This window comes from Loxodonta africana, chromosome 16 (assembly GCF_030014295.1).
Source record: "Loxodonta africana isolate mLoxAfr1 chromosome 16, mLoxAfr1.hap2, whole genome shotgun sequence".
In the NCBI taxonomy this organism is placed as follows: domain Eukaryota; kingdom Metazoa; phylum Chordata; class Mammalia; order Proboscidea; family Elephantidae; genus Loxodonta; species Loxodonta africana.
In genome coordinates, this window is record NC_087357.1 from 69,288,691 (window position 1) to 69,306,594 (window position 17,904).

A 17,904-nucleotide genomic window follows, 5' to 3' on the forward strand; every position below is an offset into this window, starting at 1 on the left:
GGTCTTAACTCCCAGTATGTACAGATGTGACATCGTTTGGAGATACGGTCTTTTGAAGATATTAGTTGACATGAGGCCATATTGGGAATAAGGTAGACCCTAATCCAGTCAGACTAGCGTCCTCATAAAATAAGACAGAGAAGGTAGCCGTGTGACAACAGAAGCAGAGGTTGGAGTGATGCATGTACACACCAAGGAATGGCTGGATCACTGGCAACCACCAGAAACTAGAAAGACACAAGGAAGAACCTTACCCTAGGGCCCCTAGAGAGCATGACCCTGCTAACATCCAGAACTGAGACAATGTTTGTTGTTTTAAGCCACCTAGTTTATAGTACTTTGATACAGCAGTCCTAGGAAATTCATACGCCTCCAACTTTTTCCTAACAGTCTGAAAAGGCAGAGTTTGCTGTTGGAGCTAATTGCCTAGACTTATTCAGCAGGGGTATGTACCTCTCAGCGATGTTTGGCCAAAGGAGACAGGCGCATGGTAGCATTGATATAGATGAGCATACTAACTGCTGTTCTTCTTTCCAAGGTAAACATAGCGTAATAGCCACAATGAGAGGGTTAAAGGAGATGCTGAGGAAAATCAGTACAAAGACCAGAAACAGGCCCTGCTAGGAAAAATCATTTTGCTGTGCCCCAAACTCAACTCCACTCCTGAAGTCAAACTCGACAGCAGAGTAGAGTTGAAAGTGTGGTGGATACCAATACGCCACAGATCCTTCCTCAGGAATGGAGAAGGATCTCTCCCAGCCACCAGTAGAAAGCCCTCCGAGGTCAGCTCCCTTGGGGAATTGCCTCAATGGAAGAGAGCCACCTCACACATGATCATGCCTGCTTCCAAGCTGATCCACATGGGAGTCAAAGATCCAATCCTTTCACCCCAAATCAGAACAGCTCTGAAGGATCATACCAGTTTCAGAACACACAGAGGGGGTGGCTGAAGCTTTGGTTGAGACTGCAAACAGCTTACCTTCTTCTGCTCAAGCCTGCATCCTTCCCTTCCATAGACGTTAGCCCCAAGAACACACCCTAAATAAACCTGCTGCACGTTAATCTCTGCCTCATACTTAGCATCCTAGGGAGCCCAACCTGTGACAGGTAGATTAGAATCCAGCCGTGCCTACCTCAGCACCACAGAACAGGGAAAGCTGGGCCATTAGCAAAGAGATTCCCCCAAACATGAGCTCCTAACATCCCAGGAAACAACAGGGTGGGAATCCCAGACTGCCCCGCAAGGTCTGAATGACACAGCAAATCTCAGAGGCTCTGCTGCTTCAGGAGCCCATGACCAAAACATAAACCAACAGAAGGCCATGCCTGGGGCCCTACACTAGTTCCCCCCTCATTGAGTCTCAGTAATTTTCTTCCAGGTTCAGAATTCTACAGAGGACCGTATGCTGCCTGAAGTGGTCGCTTGGCATTTGAGGTTCTCATGATGGCTATACATTCCTAAAGCTTCTGCAGGAGTCTACAGATGGCTAGACATTTTAAGTCTTATTGAAGTACATGGAAATAGTTAACGAATCTAGACCAGACCACTTGGTTCCTAGAACAAAACTGAATCCATATACACCATGGGCAAGAGCCTACCCTATACCTATTCATGTACTCGTCTTCAAGTTCACTCAAGTCACTGAGTACCTGGAGTTATTGATGTCCTCTTACTTGATTGATGCCCAACCAAGAGTTCAGGAAAACAGGCATCAAGGAACTTCAGGCCCTCTGAAGTTTCCATGCTGAAGAAATCAATTCCCCACCCAAGTCCAGAAATGCCTTTTCTCCTCACTGACCTGGGAGGTCCTAACCCCAAACCCAAAGTCACGGATAAGATAGCATATCCAAAAGTCTCTTTAAAATGAGGCGGTCAAGGAGGTAGCATCAGCAAGAGGGGAGGAAAACTGTAGCCTCTGGTCTTCTCGGCTTTTCTTTCCTAGTGTGGCACCTCCACTTTACATATGGGCTGGGGTAAAGGCCATCAGGGCTCTAGTATTCTCAGTGCACCATGCCCAAGGTAGAGCCTCCAACTCATACATGGGAGCTGGGCAAAAGGAAGCTCCACCTCTCGGCCACCCTCACCAGAACTTAGCCCCTGCAATAGGTCCTGTCATATGTACAATTAAGCCATAGCTTTGTCTCAGACTTGAGAGGAAGGCCCCATGCCTAAGAGGCTCAAAGACACAGCTTGGAGAACTAGAGATAGTTTTGTTCTTTGAGGCCCACTTAGTCCAGAGTTGGAACTGCTGCCTGGGCTGTCCCATAACCAGCTGAAGGAACAAAAGTTAACTGGATGAAAAACTGCTCTGACAAAGAGCTCGGAAGTCATCTCTCTTGTCCTTGCAACAACAAAAATGCTGAAGAGAGACTAATGCTTGTCTTAGATCATCTAAGAAGAAAGGTCACAGGGAAAAACCATCACCTCAAAATTACACAGGTGAATACAGGGGAGATCTATTCTCTGCCTATTCTGTGACTACTCAGGCCCTCCTATCCCATTGTCTACTGCCCGCTACAAGTGGTTTCTCTAAACCACATCAGTTAAGTCTGAGTTTCTCATAGGCCATCCCTGTACTGATACTTCACACCCCCTAGACTTATTCAGCCTAGACTCATTCAGTGGGTACATACCTCCCAACAGTATTTGACATAAAGAGACAGGAATATGGTACCATTTATGTAAATGAGCATACTAACCATTGCTCTTCTCCAGGGTAAACATAGAATAGCCACGAGGGGTGAAAAGGAATGGAGGATGCAAAGAAAATCAAATCAAAGACAAAAGATGGGCCCTGCTAGGACAAGTCATTTTGCTGAAGCCCAGACAAACTCAACCCTACTACTGAAGTCTTCAAACTTTACCAGAAGCAGGGTAGAGTGAAAAGTGTGGTGGATACTGCCATGCCACCAGGTCCTTCCTCAGGAATGGAAAATGCTCTTCCCTACCCAAGTAGGATCACCTAGGGGACTTAGGACAGATTTGATTCAGCACATTCACTGCCCCATGCCCCGTCAGGAACAAGGCCCTGCCCCTCCACCCGACCCCCCCGCCCCAACACACTGTGCATACACATCACCCTAGAGTTCCAGCATCTAGCTCTCTGGACCGTGATGTACCCACACTAACGCAATTATCTCATGCTTTCTTTTTCCAAAAACAACTTGACCAACTCTCTGGCACCATAATTCCATAAGGCTCACTCCAGATACCTGTTGGTGTTCAAGAGAGCAATTTGACTGTTATGAGTGGGAACATCCTGAACACGGGAGAATTGGGGTCAAACTAGGCAAAAAAAAAAGACAGTGAAAAGATGAACGAGAAGCCCCAGCACTTTTTAGTAAAACACTAGCAGGACAGAGCATGGGCAAATCAAGCTAGAAAGTGGAAACAGACACTAGGTTGATTAGGGCTGAAGACACCAGCTTTCTCCCGAGCTTAGGTCTCTATCTTTGCCAGAGCAACTTCATGATCATGGTTTGAAGAAGGAGAAAGAATGAGGATTCACAAGACAGGAAATGGTTTAAACACCATTAGGGAGGTCTAAAGAATATCCTCACTGTATTTCATCTAAAAAGCGGGCCTGTCCACTGTCCCTGGGATGTGGCCAGCCTGAGGTAGTGCCATGAGCCTTGCCCAGACTCCCAATGCCACATATCCGGTGGGAAAGTTGGCAGGAAGAAGTATATCAAGGACTGACAAATGCAGAGTTCTTTTACCTCAGCCAGTTCTTTGAGTCTCCTGCCACTACCAGTTTCTGCTCACTCTACTCAGCCTCCCTCACAAGCCATCTCCTGGCAGATCCAGTCCATCCATACACCTCCTCCTTCCAGAGCTGCAGCTGACCAGGTTTTCTGACCAGCAGGCTCAAACTTTCCAGTGTCAGGCAGGTATTCAGAGAGTTAAGTCTCCCCCAACCCTGCCCCTACCCCCTATAGACTTAGAACAAAAGTGTTCCCGAAGTGAAGAAGTTCCCAGACCACCTGGGTGTTAGATTCTCCATCTCTGGGGAATTCCCAAGTCCTGTTCATGGCAAGATATAGCACTCTAGAGCCTTCACCTATTCTGTATAGATCACTGCTTATCCTACCAGACCTGGGAACCACCTTAGTTTTCCCCTGCCTCAAGCACCAGCTTCAGGTCAGGTCAGTGATGGCCTCTTCTGCCAACCTCCTTCCCTTCATAGAAGAGGTAGGAGTAGGGGGTATGCAGGCTTTGGATCCCTATGCTTGTCACTTTCCCCAAGTGGCAGCATGTTCTTAGAGCTCAAGCGCAGGGAGCTATTAGAAGAAACCACAGATCTGCCACTTTTCTGGGTAGAAACTCTCATACTCTGAGGCGTATTCGAAGTGGTCAGCCACCCTAGACTTGCCAGCCCCTTTTGAAGCTTCCTCCCCTGCAAGAGGAAATAGAAAAGGCTCAGTTGCCTTCTACATGGCCACTCAAACTAAGTAAACCTGGTACTCTTCTGCCAGGAAGATCTCAAGCCCCGCCTGGCCAAGATGGCCCCAGAGAAGACAATATACTACTCATAGCCCCCTGTCAAAGCAAGATAGGAATAGACAGTCAAGAGTCACCAAGAATGACATCAAAAAGCTTTTACAGAGCCCAAGATAGGAACCATTCCCAAAGCCAAATTTTCAGACAGGGATTGGACTGGATTATGGGATAGGAACGATACTGGGGAGGAATGAGCTTCTTGGATCAAGTAGACACATGACTCTATGTTGGCATCTCCTGTCTAAAGCAGAGATGAGACGGTAAAGGGGGTGAGAAGCTGGCTGAATGGACATGAAAAGAGAAAAGGGAGGGAAGGAGTGTGCTGTCTCATTGGGAGGAGAGCAATTAGGAGTACATAGCAAGGTGTTTATAAATTTTTGTATGACAGTCTGACTTGATTTGTAAACTTTCACCTAAAGCACAATAGAAGTTTTTTAAAAAAACAGCCAAGCCTTAACAGGCAGTTTAAATCTGGGCCCCCTTCTTAACTAATACCTATATGTTAAATGATCTGACTTATAGTCAATTCTTAAGATGGGAGAGTCAAGGAGGAAACCAGGTAGGAAAGTTATGGAATAAGAACAGGAAGATAATAAGCCTAGCCTTCCCACTTTAAAAAAAAAAAATGACCTCCTTCCTTTCCAAGTGTTAGGAACAAAAGACAAAGCCGATAGAAGTAAAAGGCTAAGGAACAAGGATCCCCTAAGTAGACATCAAGTTCCTGTGATTTGGGGAATGGGAACAAAAGGTCCAGGTAGTATCTGTTATGAATGCCAGTAGTGTGAGAGGCTAATATAACCCAAGCCTAGAAGGAATTTGGGGTAGGACCGCGTTGGGTATACCTGGTGCAAATATCCCCAGGCGGAGACCAGTTCATCCTGCTCACAAACACATTGTTTTTCTGAATACAAGTATACTACGTGTTGATCTAGGGACTCCTTTCTGAGCTGTTACAGATACCACAGTTGCTGGCCACAGCAGCACCCAGGATAAAGGTGACAGGATCTAGTTGAACCAACCTAGAACCTTTCTTCCCCCACTCCATGTCCAAGACCAGGTATACATGCTTTCCACCCTACCTTTTCTCTAGGGGTTGTCAGTAAAGCAGAGGTACAGGCAGATAAGTGGTTGGTCTTTCTCCAGAGGTCACGGTAAGCTGGGCCTAGACACTGCATGACCCCCCACCCACTCCCGGTAGGAGATACCAGGTCGGCTAACTCAGCCCCATCCAGGTTCCCAATGATCTCCCAGCTCAAAACAGCTTTCCAGCTACCGAACTTTCCCCAGTGTCATAACCATCTTTCCTCCTCAGGGTAATGGGCTCAGCAGGACCCAATCCCAGAAGCCGCTTTCTTTATAACTCACTAACTTTGTATCAGTGGAACAGGGACTTGTGGGGTAGTTATCATCTGGTAAGTACGGAGATTCAGAAGGAAGAGAGAGGAGTTTGAAAAGAATGACCAAGAATTTAAAAAAATAATTATCGACCCAGAGTTCTCAGTTCAGGAAACCTCAAGCCACAGTTTTTTGTTTCAAAGTATAGGCACATCAATTTTAATAATAATTTTTTAATCCCAAAAGCAGCCAGGAAAAAAGAGTCCTAGAAATGATGACCAATTTCGCATAAGCAAAAGAACTCAAGTCAATGGAATGACATTTTTACAGTGCAGATAGTCAACCCAGAATTTTCTGTCTGGCAATGACATCCCTCAAATGAAGGTGAAAGACATACAGACAAAAGGCGAGAATGTCACCAGCCAACTCAGACTAAATATTGAAGGAAATTCTTCAGCCTGAAGGCCAGGGACTACTGATGGAATCCCAGGCCTTCCAGAAGAACAAAGTACATCAGGAAGGCATAAACTCTCAAGAAATGAGTCAGACTCAGGAAATTTACACGACCACATAACCGAAGCCGCAAGAAAATCTGGTTTAAGCACTGCAATCCGTAGGTAAGGCTAATAAATTGCATATTTAATAGCCTAGTTACTAGAATTATTTCCCAGCCCAGAAATGAAGATACTACGACAAACTTCAAGAGGTCTTTTGGCAAAGAGACTTCAAAGACTCTAAGCTTTCAACGGTGAAAAAAAAAAAAAAAAAAAACTTTAAATACTTTTAATTTCCAAATGAATTTGGATCTTCCAAATGACCATTCAATCTGGTTACAGTTCCTACACTAGGCTATCTGGGCTACACACTGGCCCGATATCCATCATTGGCCAGTCTTTGTATTTAGCAGAGATGATCTCAGGAGTGGGTGGGTCCCATTCCCTCACAGCACTCCTGCAAACACTCTGGTGACTTACAAAGGTCTAGGAAAAGTGAGTAAAGCAAGGAAGAGACAGGCATTAGGATCAAGAAGGACAGCTTTGCCAGTGAGGCAGAGGAAGGTTCCCAGAAAACATGGTTAGAAAGGAGAGATAGTCCAGAAAAATCAGCGTGGTACTTAGGAATTTTACAATGGATTTAGAAATTTTGTTAAGTACGTGATTAGCTTCTATTTGCTATGACTACAATTTTGACTGTACTAGTTTTGGTAATATACTAGTACTTGTCTTGAGGAAACCGTAGTGGGGTTGTAGTTAAGAGCTACAGCTGTTAACCGAAAGGTCTGCAGTTCGATTCCACCAGGCACCTCTTGGAAACCATATGAGGCAGCTCTACTCTGTCTTACAGGGTCAATGAGTTGGAATCGACTCATGGCAACAGGCTTTTAGTTTGTCTTTATTGAACTCCTTTGAAAAACAAGGAGAATGGATCTATCTATCACAACTTTCAGCTCTCTCTACCAACTCACCCGAGAGAATAAGAAAAAAGCCAGAGAAAGACCACAGAGAAATCTTTGGGGTAAGAGATGTTTTGACCTGCTATGAGTGGTGATGGCTTTGGCCTGGGAAAGAGCCATCCTGGCTTGGCTGTGGAGGGTAGGTTAGGGAGCAAGGAAGTTTGAATTCCTCTGTTGCTCTTCCCCTATGGCCTGGGGCAGGGCCTGCCCCATTACCACAACTCACACCTCTGAGCCAGGTGTCATCCAGACTAAAATCAGGGCCAGGCAAAAGCCTTGAGCTAAGGAAGAACAGGTGGAGAACTGCTGCTTTCGCAGGTAAACATTCCACCTCTGCTCCCTATCCCATGCCTGCAGGGCTGGTGTATACCATCTGGTGATTTCCTCCTGAGGCCCCTTCTCCCTGGGGGCAGAGGAAAAGCTGTGGCCTGAGAAGTCATTTTGTGGCAAAAGGGTGAGGATTCACTGGCTTCCCAGTATCTGGGTGCTCCATCCTAGGGCTTGTCTACACCCAGCGCCAGACACAGGAGCTCTTCAAGGACTGTACCTGACCTTCCCCCAGTGTTCACTATTGCCTGGTAACACACTCCTAGGGGCAAGTGAGCTCCAGCCAAAGTGGGACACGAGTACAACTATTTCAAGATAGTTAACTGGGTCACAGATTCCATCAGAGAGAGAAATGTTAAAACAGATGGGCCAATGGTTTTAAATGTGTTAGCGATGTTAAATAAATTAGGCATGAAAATAATTATAAGATACCATTGATGCGATAGCAGAATTGATACCTCTGATGAACAATTAACTTGCTTGAAGTCCAGTTTGAAGAAATCTTCCAGAGGGACAAAAATAGACTGTATAAAACACTAAGATGTGGAGGATTGACTTGTTAACCAATCCAGAGAATGGGAGTCATAGGGAGAAGAGCTATTTGGAAGAAAATATCCCAAAGTTTAGAGAGGTTAAAGACAAAGGGAAAAGGCCGACAAAGAGGGTAGAAATAGAAAAACCCACAGCCCCGACGAATTGTCTGATATTCTTACATTCCACTCTGAAGAGAAGGTCAAAATTGAGGGAAGGCAGATCAAATATGAAGAAACAAAAGTTGGATTAACAAGACAGCTGGCTCCCGGTACAGTACAAGGCCAGAGAAAGGATTGAAGTTTTTGTAGCGATAGGAGCTGGGAGAGGCTGCTCTCAGAGTACACAGGGAAAATGGCCCCTTACAGGGACACTGGCTGCCCAGGGAATTGTAGAGACAGAATCTAGACCCCTGTGTGAGGACCTATCACAGTAATAGGAGGGCCAAAGAAGGGCATAGTCCTAGGCCAAAATGGGAACACCTAACACTCTGTAACAGCTGCAGAGACAGCCAGTCCCCCAAAGCCCCAGCTGTGAAGGCCAAGGCCTGGGAGGGCCAGGACAGCCCACATTGAGGTGGCTTCATGGCCAATTGGGGAGACGGTTCACTTAAGGCATTGGTATCATTAAACCAGCTGCTTCCTCTTAATTTGGTCTAGCCCCTTGAGGTATGTGTTCTTTCTGCAGCGTGTAGTCCACCCACTCTCTCCCTTTCATGTCTGTCTCAGAATGCCCCCACCCACCTCAAACCTTGACCTCAGCCCTCTGTCTCGTTCCCATTATGCCCTAGCCTCTTATGGAGGAAGGGGGTCTAACACCCTTTCTGCAAGGGAGATACACATTTCTCATCTGCAGCCTGTGTCCCAGCTCCTGCCCACCTCCATGATGCCCCAGGGTCTCCCTGCTCAGAGAGAAAATGTCTGCTCTTCTTTCATACAAGCTTCACTATGAGACTAAAGGCCTTGAGAAGAGTGGGGTCCCATCTTATGCAGCCTTATGTGATACCAGTCAAAGAACAGCAGTCACCCGAAGTGAATGAGGGAGCCATTGGAGGCTTAGCAGGACAGCGAAAGGATGTGTTCACACCCGTGGCCTGCAGGTCCCTTATTGGATTGGAATCCTGGGCAGGCAGCCCAGAACCTCAGGAGGCCTTGTTGCTCCTAAGCCCAGTCTGTGAGCTTTCCCAAGTCATTCCCTACCCACGGCCACTGAATCACAGGCAACAGCTCAAGGCATGCCCAGGGAACCCAGAGTCAGTTTCCACTCAACAGCCAGTAGCCTGCCCTGTCCCGTGGGAGCTGGGAACCAGGGCAATAGAGGCCCCTCTGAGCATTTGCAGGCCTGAGGACTCAGCTCTCCCTGCCAAGAGGCATAAGAGCAGCAGGGCTAGGGCTGTGACAGAGCATGACTGATCAACAATGCACACCAAGGCCAGGGCACTGTGTCCAGCCCCTTCCTGAGGCCTCCTTTCTGCCAAGCCCTCTGGCTCTGGGTATCCAGCAAAAGCTATTCTCGCACCAGAAACCCCAGCTTAGGAGCAACAAGGCCCAAAGTATGGGCTCTCAGGTCTCATAGTGACTGCCTCTGGGATCCTGCCTGCAGTACACCTCAGGCATTTGGGCCCAACCCCTCCAGGTACTTCCCCCAGATCACTCCAGAGAGAGGGCAATGGCAGCCCTTCCAGAGAGGAGTACAGGGGCAGAGACGTCCTGAGTCTTGTTGCATTAACCAGGACCAGAGCTCTGCTTCTTGCCCACTCAAGCCTTCCAACTATCCGAGATCCCCAGCTCAGGAGCCCCCTTTGAAAGCCCATCAGCCCAGGGCTCAGTGGAGACTATGCTCAGCAGCCACTCTCCCCATCTCCAGAGCTCTGTCATAGGTACACACACTGCAGCCAACATGGGGCCCCCTCCAGCCCAGGCCACAGAGACCACCCCAGCTTTCCCATCTGTCTCCAATCCCACATCTTATCAGCCAGGGGCCCAACACAGCTGCTCCCTAGGGAAGCCCCCAGCTGGGCTTCTTGGCAGTGCAGTATACCCACCCCATGACACCCCACCTTCACTGAGCAAGGCTGCTCAGAACCCAGCCAACTTGAGCAAGACTGCTTAGAACTCAACCAACTTGAAGCAACATGGTGGGCTGGAGAGCTAACAAGTCACTGCCTACCTCCCCACTCCCACCCGAACCTCTGCCCAGCCCAATGGCCTCCCACCCTGAGTACTAGCCACGAAATACCACCACACTGAGATCAGGGTAGTACTCAGAACTCCCACACCAGTCCTTATCCCAATCCCAGCATCAAAGACGTATAAACAGTCATTAAGTCAGTTATCTTTCCCACTGGACAACAGTGCAGCCTGGGGCAGGCACATCACCTGGAGAGGCAGCTCCCAGCTCCTGCTGTTAAGAATTTGGTGGACTGAGTCTTCAGTCAGATTTTCATCCCCCAGCAGTCATCGGCATACAGGTATTCCCAGGGTCATGGCTCTCCTGGAACCAGGAGTCCCCTGCAGTCCCAGCCAGGTATAGCCACCTTCCAAGTCAAGTGGCCGTGGTCCAAGAGATTTACCAACTTCACTCAGATACAGGTCACTTCAGCCACTCACTGGAGACCCGCTTTGGCTTGGAATTTGGCTGGATGGATGGGCACAAGTGCTCTGCTTGGCCTTGAGGAGGCATCTGGGAAGAGGCTGTAGACAGGACAGCAGGCAGTACCCTCAACTAACCTTGCCCAGAGGCTGACTGAGGCTTTTATAGGGGCCTGCTTCTGCTTCCCCTTCTAAAGCAGCGGTTCTCAAACTTTAGCATACATTAGAATCAACTGGAGGGCTTGTTAAAACAAGATTGTTGGACCCCACCCCTAGTTTCTGTTTCAGTAGGTATGATTCAGTAGGGTCAGTGAAAAAGAGGAAGACCCACAATGAAATGGATTGACACTGTGGCTGCGACAACGGGCCCAAACATAGCAACGATTGGGAGGATGGCGCAGGACTGGGCAGTGTTTCTTCTATTGTTCTATTGTACTATAAGTCAGAACTGACTCGATGGCACCTAACAACCACCACAAATATCCAGGTGAACCTGGAGAATTTGCATTTCAAGCAAGTTCCCAGGTGATACTGATATTGCTGGTCCGGGGCCAAGACGTTGAGAATCACCACTCTAGAGACTCCTGAGTTGCTAAGGGCCAGAGCCAACCCTTTTAATGAAGGCACAGGTGGAGCTGGGATTATAGGAATAGGCTCACTACTTTGGGGCTGCTTCCTTGGGACTGGACAAGCAGAGTGGTCTACCTTGGTTAAAAAAAAAAAAAAAAAAAGAGGTCCCTAAGACTTTACCAAACCTCAGGGAGTTCTAATATTTCTTGGGAAGGGGAAGATAGTGCTGGGCGCTTGCTATCGTTCCTCCTGAAAATCCTCAAGCAAATTCATGGCAGGTGGGGGAAGAAAGAAGAGTAGGAGCGGGTAGTGTGGGGAGAATGTCCTATGAGTCAGAGGAGCTGGGGTTAGGCCCGGCTCTGCCACCAGCTCCCTTGGGGACACAGGAAAGTCACTTGCCCTCCTTGAATCTCGCCACACTCAAAGTGCTGGGATTGGACCACTTTGTGATTAGTTTGGCCAACATTTATTATCTACTGTGTGCCAGGCACTGTGCTAGATGCTGGGATGTGCAGATAAAAGCAGCAGCCCTTTGCCCCACAGGAGCTCACTGCCTGGTGGCAGGAAAAGGATCTGGATCCAGGCAGAGGGCAAAGGCAGGGGGCAATGGGGAGCCCCTCCTGTTGTCTCGAAGGTTCCCTCCAGCCCTAGATTGAAGAGAAGGACAGGCACTCAGGGTCAGAGGCTGACCTGGTCATTTTGGGGCAAGTGGATTCCCCAGCTCTGGAAATTAAATGCATCAGCTTTCGGAGGGAAGCAGTGATGGCATTTAAGTTAGGTGCAAAATCAAGTTTTAAAACTTACTTCCCCCATCCCAGCCCAGCTCAGGCAGACTGTGGGCCTATGGGAGCCTGACGTACTTTCATTGTTTATACTGAGCTTATAGGCTGCCAAGTGCCATACAGGTTATGATACTGATGCCCAGGCTCCACCTGAGGCCAATGTCAGCAGAATCTCCAGGGGCAGGACCCGGACATTAGGAGGGGCTTTTGTCCAGAATCGTGGGTTGAGGCTCATGGGCCTCAACTAGGAGGTGAAAGATTTCCGGTGTGGAGGGTGCTTCCAGCAGAGGTGAGGCAGTATAGGGAGGGGTCCAGGAAAGATACAGCACACAGTGTGACTACTGGAAAGGGAGGGGGAGCGAGAGAGAGGGTAGAAAGGTAGGTCGAGTCCAGTTTTGCGAAGGACCTTCCTTGCAAAACTGAAGGATTGGGCTTTTGTTCATGGCCAGTGGGAGCCATTGAAGGTCTCTGAGGAAGAGCATGATGTGATCAAAGCTGAATACCGGCTGAAGTAGCCTCTTTCTCCTGCCCAGATTTTCTTGTTGTCATCATGAGACAGAAAGGAAAGAAAGAGCTTGGGCCTTGGGCGCCCATTGCATTAGAGGGGATGTTGGTGAAGAGGTGAGGAGGAAGAGGCACTCCAAGCCAAGAGATTAGAGGCATGACAATTGCCAGAGCAGGACCCCTGATCCTTCTCCGCCATTGAAAATTTCCTGTGTGGCCTTGGGCAAGTGGGTTAGCCTCTCTGGGCTCCCGAGGTCAATCATGTGTCCTCTTGCCTGCCCGATACAGATACCATGCACAGAAGTATGCTTTGAAAAGGGGAAAGCTGGGCCCTGAAGCAAGGGAATATCCTCGGTACATTTAGTATCCTTTGCTGAGCCCAGCCGGGGCAGGAGGTGCTGAGGGGCAAGGAAATCGGCTGATTGGAAGAGCATTTGAACAAGATCACTTCCTGCGAAGTCTCAAACCTGGGAAAAAGCACAGGGGTGGGTGGAGTAAATGCATCTATTTTTCATGATCCCAAGCTCAAATGTGAAAAGACGGTAGCGGGGGTTATGTGGGATAGAAAACAGATGAAACATTGATAGCAGCCGGGTTAATATTGCAGGAGGGGCCGGGCAGCAGGTGCGGAGGCAGACGGCAGGCCCTGGGACGCACTCACAGATGGGCTTCCCTGAGAAGAGGCAACTGTGCACACGGCTGTCAGGGAACTACCTGAGAACGAAGGGGCTGAGGCACCAGGTGCAGAGGGGGACAGGCAGGGGGTTCTGAAGAGGAGTCATCCGAGCCTAGGCCCCAGTTTTGCTGTGTGACCTGGACATGCTGTTACTTCTCCGGGCTTCATTCCTGCTAACTCATGGGCTCTCCCCTGATTAGCCTAGAGCTCAGACCCTTGCTTGGATTAGCAACCCCGTGCTCTGATCAAGTAGCATCAATATAGGACCACACGACGTAAAGTGGTCAAATGAGCCTAAGATGAGAAACAAGGAGTGATTTAAATAACAAGGATCCCAGCCTCACCTCAGCCTCAGACCTTGTTCCCCAAGTGGCCCAGCCCCAGGGCAGCCCAGCTGCTGGTCCTGTCTGACCTGGCTGATTCTAGCTCCTGGCCTAGGGCTGGGTCCCCCTTTGGGCCTTAGCTCTGGGGATTGGCTGTCCCTGGGTGAAACTCTCATCCCCAAGGTGGACTTACTGATGACTGCAGGGCCAGCAAGCCCAACAGCCCCACAGGAGGGGCCCCATCCATGTAAGGCCTCATCCTCCCCTCAACCTCACCTTGACCTGAGCCGCCGCATTTACATCCCTCAATTCTACTGCCAGGAGCCTGGGAACCACAGCCTCAGCCAGGCCTTCTGTTCTTCCTTCTTTCTTTGATTTTTAAAATTGCTTTGAAACCAGTATGTCCCACCAACAATCTCGTAGGATACAATGCAAAACCAAAAAAAACCTATTGCCATTGAGTCAATTCTGAGTCAATTCTGACTCATAGCAACCCTAAAAGACAGAGTAGAACTGCCCCATAGGATTTCCAAGGAGCACCTGGTGGACTTGAACCGCTAGGCCTTTTGGTTAGCAGATGTAGCTCTTAACCACTATGCCACCAGGATTTCCATATGAAGCAAGCCATCTTATTTTAATGACTGCAGTGTTCCTGTCCCCTAACCAAGATACCAGAAAGAGGGGACGGAATTAAGACGTTTGCCTTCTCTTTTTTTTTTTTTTTTTTTAAACACAAGGGCTTACTGAGTACCTAGTATGAGCCAGGCACTTCCACAGATGTCATCTTCCTGAATTCTCACAAGGGCCTTACAAAGGAGGTCTGTTATCCTTGTCTGTCAGAGGTGGAAGCAGAGGCTCTAAGAGTCACTTACCCGAGTCACAGAGTTAGTAGAGCCAGGGCCCCAATCCAGGGCTGACTATCCCCAGATTTGTGTTCTTTACCAGAAGTCCTACGGCTTTATGACTAATTAGCACTAATTTCGTCCCTGGCCTCAATGTCCCTCTCTGCACATATGGGTATGATTTGCTCTGCCCTGCTCCCCATCAAGATGTGGTGAGAAGGTCTGGAGGCAGTGACCCTGACAGCCCCATCAGGTTTCCTTGTGGCTTCATCCCAGCTCTGCAGACAGCAGGGAGTGTTTCTTTCCAGGGCTCTCCCACTGTCCTCTGGCCATGGAGGCAAGTCCTACTCCAGGCATCATGGAAGGACTCCCAGAAACCTACTTTGGGGCAGAAGAGTGTGGTGAGGGATTGAGATTCAGAGTTTGGCACACTTAGGTCTGAATTATGGCTCTTACATTCACGGTCTGTGTAACCTTGGAGAAGTTGCTTAGCCTCTCTGAGCCTTAGTGAGTTTTTCTCTGTAAAATGGGGATAATGCTAACTCACAGGGTTGTTGTGAGACTTACACAAGGTACTGAAATAATAGGCTCAACAGGTGGAAAGCTCACCACTGAGGTTAATGTTGGCAGCATCAATTTGCCGTGGACAGAATAGAGCCATAGAAGAGTTGACTTAGACCCTACCCCAATGGCCTGCTTACCAAACTACCAAAGCTCCATACCCAGGTGGTGTCACCTGTGAGGTGCTTCTTCTAAGCCTCAAGCTGCCTGGCCTACGACACTTGCTGAAAGCCGAGTACCTGGCCTCCAGCCACCACAACTGGAACTTTGTAACATACCTTCACTAGCCTTAGAGCTGAAGGAGATTTATCAACCATCTAGTCCTACTTTACAGGGGAGGAGATGAAGCTCAGGGAATGGAAATGACTTGCTTAGGATGACAGCTAAAGCCAGAGGGGCCAGGACCAGAGCCCAAGTCCCTGACTCCCAGTCCAAGGCTCCTTCAGTTGCTCAGTGGCAGCTGGAATTACTCTTTTCTTGGAAAAATGCAGAGATGTAACCAGTAGGTAAGCCAAACTAGTGGCCTGGATCCAGATTTGGCCCATGGATGAATAGTTTTGCCAGCTCCTTACAATGTTTTAAATTTTTTAACCTGTACTTAAAAAACGGGAGATATTTCATAAGAGTCCACATCCCCAGTTCCTCTTGATAAGTATGAACCTGATAACACTAGACCCATGTCCTCAGGTGGCCTCGTCTGCTGTTGCCAAGTAGTAGCCTCCTGCTTTAGATGGCGCGTCCACTGCCAGTTCTCTACAATCCCCACCACTCCCTATGGCCTCACACCAGCCAGCTTCATTCACATCCATTACCTGCCCATCCACTTTGAGGACAGGTTCTGTGTTTCTGTGTCCCTGTCACTTGCTTTCCAGCCTGCAGTGTCTGGCCCAGATGCTGCCTAAATGGCAAGAATGACTACCCCCAGACATTTGTCCTGTTTGTCTTGGCTTACAAAGTGGTTTCCCAGCTTCCTAAGACAACGTCACATCTGCTTCCCAAATCACCAAGAAGTGTGGGGGGTGGGGGGAATGGGTATTAGCAGCCCCGTTTTACAGGTGAGGAAACCGATTAGCAAGTGGGATGGTGGTGATTACAACTAAACTGCTAGCCACCCACCTGGCACCCACCTGCTTACCTGTTTGAGTATCAGAACTAAGAGGCAGGCCCTGCCCGAGGGGTCTGAGGCCTGGCGTGGCCGCAGGCTTTGGAAGGGGCTGCTTCCTTAGGCCGGGCGGGCAGAGCGGGCCCTTCCTTGGCTGGCCCAGCTCTTCCCCGGGAGTCCTGTAGGGGAGGAACGGCGAACGGGCTTGGGGCCAGGACCCAGCCTTGCATACATTAGGAAGAACACAATTGTGCAGAGAGCTGTAGAACATTATTGCCTGTGCATTATTGATACTTATAGTACCCTGCAGGCTATAAATTATTGACAGGGCTGAGAGAACACAGAGGTGGGGGCTGCAGCCTGGGCGGAGGGGGAGCTGGGGCCACAGCAGGCAGGACGTGTTGAAGGAGGAGGAGGAGGTTCACAGGTTTGGGCAGATTACCCAAATTGGGGGAGAGGTCCGCATCCCAGGCAGGAAAGTATAACTGAGCGTTTCTTTCTCTTGTCCCCCTCAATCTTTCCTCAACTTCCCCTTTCCTAGGCCCCACCGTCTCTCCCCTTCGGCCCTTTCTGCCTCCGCTTCTTCTCTTCCTCACAGTTCTCTCATGGTCCCAGTCCTTCCTCCTTTCTCCTCCTTGACCTTGCTAACTTGGAGGAGGACCGCTGGTGGGCTGGTTGACATTCAAAAGAGGCCACAAGGACAACTCAGACTGCTCAGACACCCAAGTGCTGGGGGTACCGTTTCCCCAGGTGGTGGGAAACCAGGGGGCAAATGTTTGGGTGGGGTGGAATCAAGAGTCCCATTTTAGCAGACGGTGGTGGGTATTGCTGCTGTTGTTAGCAAAGCTTCCAACTGATTCGTTCAGATTCAAACCCCTGCTGAGAATTTCCATTTCCATCCCAGATGTACTGAATCACAGTCTACATTTTAAGAAGATAACCAGGTGATTCTTATGTATAATAAAGTTCTGCTTTTAATTGTGCTTTAGGTGAAAGTTTACAGCACAAATTAGTTTCTCATTCAAAAATGTATACACAAATTGTTTCATGACATGGGCTGCAATCCCTGGATTGTGTCAGCACTCTTCCCGTTTCCTTTTCTACCCTGGGTTCCCTGTGTCCATTTCTCTGGTTTTCCTGTCCCTTCCCACCTTCTCATCTTTGCATTTGGGCAGGTGTTGCCCATTTGGTCTCCTATACTTGATTGAACTAAGAAGCATGTTCCTCACATGTGTTATTGTTTGTTTTATAGGCCTGCCTAATCTTTGGCTGAAAAGTGGACTCCAGGACTGGCCTCAGTTTGTATGATAAATTTTGAGAACCACTGCCCTACTAGTGGAGCCCTGGTGGCTCAGCGGTTAAGAGCTTGGCTGCTAACCAAAAGGTCAGCAGTTTGAATCCACCGGCTGCTCCTTGGAAACCCTATGGGGCAGCTCTACTCTGTCCAGTAGGGTTGCTATGAGTCAGAATCAACTCATCAGTACATAACAACAACAAGCTCTACTAGTGCTTCTCAGAATTGGGCTCTAAGCAGCGTTACCATCACCTGGGACCTTGTTAGAAATGCAAACCCTCAGCGGGAGTTTGAACCAAAACGAACCCATTTGAAGCCCTGGTTGTTAGCTGCCATCACGTTGACCCCTGACTCATGGTGCCCCATGAACAATCGTCCTGTACGCTCCCTGTGACTGGTTGCGGATTGGACTATTGTGATTCACAGGATTTTCATTGGCTGGTTTTCCGAAGTAGATCGCCAGGCTTTTCTTCCTAGTCCATTTTAGTCTGGAAGCTCTGCTGAAACCTGTT